A 5,197-nucleotide genomic window follows, 5' to 3' on the forward strand; every position below is an offset into this window, starting at 1 on the left:
ATTTTTGCAGATACTGATCGAAAATTTGGACTCTCAGCACTAACAGACTGTGCAAGCTCTTTGTTTAAAACATTGACATACAACTCAGTGGGCCATGTGCAAAACTTGTTGGGATTTTAAAGCATATGTCCTACTAAGGGGTATTTTTCTTTTTTCCTTCTATTTGATATTAATTGCTGTTTTGGAATAGGTTTTTGGTTCGTCTTTTTAGATTCTGAAGCTGTTGCTTAAAGAAAGAAGAACTGAGCGGGTCAGAGACCTTTAGATTGCACCAGGTTGAGCTTTGCGTGTTGATGCTCTCACACAGCTACACAAACTCCCAAAAGCATCAACACTTTTGGTAATGATTAACAATGTGCTACTATAATCGCCGTCCCCAGAGAAATGCTTATGAATGAGGCGTTTGTGTGCATGTGTGTGTGTGTGTGTGTGTCCAAGTGTGGGTTCTACACTCGGGCTAAAACGTCCTCCCTGGTGAATATGGGGCTACAAAGATTCTGCTTGCTAACGTCAGCACTAATCCGAGAGGATGGCGAGGACTAGATGTGGATCTACTGCGGCTGTTTCACAGAAAGGGCTTGCTCGGATTTCTCAGCACAAAGGAGCCTCTCTGTTTTTTTTTCTGGATTTAGGATTAATCTCTGTTAAAGTTACCTCTCTGTTTTTTTTTCTGGATTTAGGATTAATCTCTGTTAAAGTTACCTCTCTGTTTTTTTTTCTGGAACAGATTTTCATCTTTTCTTACAAACATAAGCGCATATTTTCAATCAGTATTGTAAAAATGTCACTTGCACTGTCAGGTAAAATCACATTTGTCAACAAAAGTCCTTTTTTGAAATTCTTTCAACAGGCTAATAATCTGAAAAACAGTGCTTGGAGTTTCATTTGAAAACAGTTCTACTAAGTCACTGTCAATTTGTCAGCTCTATAAACACTTCTTTTATCCCCAACAAAGTAATTCTCAGTCAGCTGTAGCCATTTGTGAGTCAGCAGGGGAAGAGCTTTTTAACCATTTGCCCATTATTTTTTCCATTTCCAAAACGATTTGTGGTTTGCATCTCCTCTTACAGCTTTGGAAAAACCCATACAAAATATACATCACAACATATGGTTCACTGGGAATCATGTGTTGTGACTTTTGGTAACGGAAGATTGTGTAACATAAATGAAATTTGCAAGAGAACTGCAAAAGATTTTCCCAAAAGACAACAATCTTGGTCAAATAAGTGAGAAAACCGAGCCCTCTTCAGCGCTCTTTAGCTCATGCTAACATAACAGTAGAAACATTGTTCAGGGTTCAAACTGGTCACAGAACATTGGACTTGATACATCTGAACTGGCATTTTGATATCTTCAACAGTTTTTGCACATTTTCAGTTCAAGTTTTATGAGTTATACCACAGAATATTAAATTTACTGTGGCACCTTAGAGCTATCTAACTTTCCAAAGTTTCTGCAAACAAGCTTTTCTTATTTCCACAAGCTTTACACTCGTCGTGCAGTGTATACATCAAATTAAAGTCTTAGCATTTTTGTCTTCTTTTATCCAGTCTGTCTGTCACTGCTATATGACTTAACACCCCTCTCTCCTTACATATATAATAAAAACCTTGCACCCATTCAGTATATGAATATATATATATGCAAATATCAGATTTTCAGTCCAGCATGAATAGAAGCATCATATCCTTGTTCACTTTGCGCTAACATAACGCTTTCTCTACAGGGAGTGAGACCCTGACATGGGAGAGCATGCCTCAGTTTTTGTTTGCAGCTGTGTTCAATTTGGGCCTGAAATTGGATTTTGTCTCCCCTACACTTTTCCCATTTTGATCAAATGGCTTCCAATTCTAGAGAACATGGAAGATACCAGCACAGACAGTATAAAAGAGCAGTGAAATAATAAGATTTCACCTGTTTGAAATAGGATTTAAACATGCTCATGAAAATGTCCGTGCCCCACTTAAAATGGCATTGTGTTTTAACTCACAGGCCAAGTGCTTTTACTCAGCTTTAACCACGAGGCTCTGCTGGACACTTGAAATTCAATGGGCTGTCTTGAGATTGCAATTATTATTACTTAAGAGCTTCACATTTTGCCTCCTAATGCTGAGAAATGATTGTAAAAATACAAGCTGACATAAATTAATCAGACTAATACCTTTCGAAGGTAACTCTCAGCCTCAGTGGATCACCTTGTAATGAAGTCAAGATACATTTTAAGCAGTCTCTCATGACCAGGCTTTTGTGAGTCTTGTAACCATCTGAATAAGACTTTTTTTATGGTATAATTTTACTACCAATTAGTTAGCAACACTCACCACTGTCGTGGACTTTTGAGGTGCTAAATTGTAAATCAATTCCTGTTCCACTTTAGTGAAATCAAAGAACAGATGCGTCCCCTTACCATAAGCATATTTTTATTCACAGATAACAAAAACTGAAGTGTAGTTTGGAGCACTTCTGCAACTGTGCACATCCTCACAGGAGTGCATGCATGATTCTGTGCAGCCAGTCAGAACACCTACATGTTGCTGGTGCTTGCAGCTGCACAATCATGCACCTCCAGTCCAAAACCCATGTTGTAGTACACGTAAAAGTTCTTGCAGCAGTTGCCTTTGTTTCCCCAACCGAGGAAGGAGAATGTGGAGCTTCAGTGGTGAGTTGCGGTGATACAGGAGGCAACAAACTGTGTTGCTGTTGTTCTCTCCTTCATCTCTGGCTGATTCAACAACAGCAGAAGGCTGCAGATAAAACAACTCACCTTTAATTTTTAAATTCCTTTGCTGAACACAGTGTGTGGGGGTTAAAAAACAATCATGCGCTTTCTGACAAGCCGAACAGTGTGAAGAGCACTAGACTTTGTTTTATGTAGGCGGTGTGTGTTTAGAAGTCTGCGCAACTTGCCTGTCTATAATCTGCACTGTGCTAAACCATTGTATAACATAATGTTATTTTTGTTAAAAGTGAATCATTGTAAAATAGGTAAAAACTACAGTATGTTTGCCCACATTTTAGGAAGAATCACAGTGCTTCAGTAAAACCTTGGGGATTGTTAAAGGCAGTGTTTTGTTAAATGTTTAAAATGTTTCACTTCCATTTTTGGACCCACTGGCTAAATAAATCATGTATACTTTAATTTTTTAAACCCAGTATGTTAGAATTTGAGTATTTTGAGTTAGTTTTGAGTTCTTTTGTATTGGGTTTTATTATTTTTGTCTTGTGTTTCTATAGTTTTATTATTGTTCTTGTTTAGTGCAGTACTTGTCAGCCTGCCACGCCCATCTGCACCTGCCACTAGTTTGTAATTAGTCACCTGGTCCACTTATCAATCACCTTTTGTCCATGTAATTGGTTCCTCAGCCTCTATTGCTCACATTTCATTTTTGCAGCTATGCCCTTTCTGGTTTTCCTCGTATCCCCTCCTCGTATTCTTTGATGTAAAGTAAATTTTTGCTGCCACATCAGCCTTCTTTTTTTCAATATTTTAAATAATGTTTTTTAAATTTATTTTGAGCTCCTCTTGTGTCTGCCTGCATTTGGGTCCAAATTCTCTAACCGCTAATCTGACACAATAATGTGTTTATTTTTCAACCTGAGCAGTCAGACTGTGACAGCTAAAGTGAAACCGAAGAAACCTTAAGAACATATTGGGTCTAATAGAACATGATCATTTCTGTAGGACAGTAGTTCCCATAATTTTTAGCCTCTGATCCCAAAAATAATGATGGCAAAGACTTGGGACCTCAAATATTCTTTTTTAAAACTATGTAAGTAAATAAATGAGGGCGTAATGACAATACAAATAGTTTAAACTCATATTAAACTACAATTTAATTTATCAATGTTGTCTTTGGTAACAATGAAAGTAAAAATATGTAAGTAGAAATTATTGGTTTATTTCTTTGATTTCTAGTAATCTTTTCAGGACCTCCAAGCTGATGTTTTGTGACCTAAAGTGGGGTCCCAACCCCAACTTTGAGAACCACTGGTGTAGAGGTTTATAACACTTATGCCACCTGCCATCCCTGCCTCCCTACTGATATTTTTTGGGAAATTTTAAAAGATGTGTGTGTGTTTATCACATTCACATAAAGCCAAACTTTCAGAGTATTTTAAGATGGACAAAAAGGATTTTTTTTTTTAGTTTTTTTTAGTTTTTTTCTTCCACACATATTTTGAACTTTTTTTTTTTAAAGCAACAACACTTTCCTCTGCATACTAATACAGCTGCATGTTCTGGATTTTGAAAAGACTTTTTAAATTAATTTTTTTTTTCCAAACCTCAAAAAAAAAAAAAAAAAAGTCAAGCAAAATCACCTTTTCAGATGAAAGAGGTGTTGAAATCACTGCAAGCCTTTGTTGTTGGTGGCAGTCTGTATCAGCCAGACCAGTGAAAGAATTTAATCTCTTGTGAAAATGTTTGCCAAAGAAAAGAACCAGCTTTAAGGTGCCGTGTTGGTTGTCAGGTTTGTGTCGCAGATTTTGACAGCCTGCATGTCACACTTCTCTCTGGGGAGCAGAGCAGTGGTGGATCAGGTAGATACAAAATGTTTCTTTTTTTATAAATATACATAAGAAAATATTCAGTGTTTTTTCAAACCTACTTATAGATTTTATTTATAAAGGTATTGATATTTTAGTGCACAAATGCATAAATATTAAGAGTGGAGCTGCTACTGTAAATCAGATTTTTTTTTCCTTTTGTACCAAATTGGTAGTGTAGCTGAGTCATATATTAATGATTAATTTACTTTTTTAATGTATGTAGCTGATCAACATCCCTATTCATGATATTTCTTACAGAATAATGTAATGCTTTGTGTTTTGTGGGGTTTAAAGTTAGTTTAGGGTTGGCATTTAAAGTTTTTCATTAGTGATTAGATTATTATTGTATTGTAATTTCTGAGACATGTCCTTTTACCCCTGTTCTCAAAATGAGAAGTCATTTTAGGACACACCACTTCCTCCTTTTCTCTATAAAATGTCTAAATATAAAAGACAAAGTATAACATGCATGCTGCAAAACACATTCTCTGTTGTGAGGGGAGAACAGTCATTTGCCATTTCTCTTATCTTGTCTTATCATGTCAGATCTTTGTGTCTTGAGGGAAAAAAAGGGGGGCCTTTGTTGGCTTTTTCCTGCTATCAGCAGAATTTCCTGTTTGACCCTAATGCTGATGTCTGCTGGATTCTG

The sequence above is a fragment of the Kryptolebias marmoratus genome, linkage group LG19 (assembly GCF_001649575.2).
Source record: "Kryptolebias marmoratus isolate JLee-2015 linkage group LG19, ASM164957v2, whole genome shotgun sequence".
Taxonomy (NCBI): Eukaryota; Metazoa; Chordata; class Actinopteri; order Cyprinodontiformes; family Rivulidae; genus Kryptolebias; species Kryptolebias marmoratus.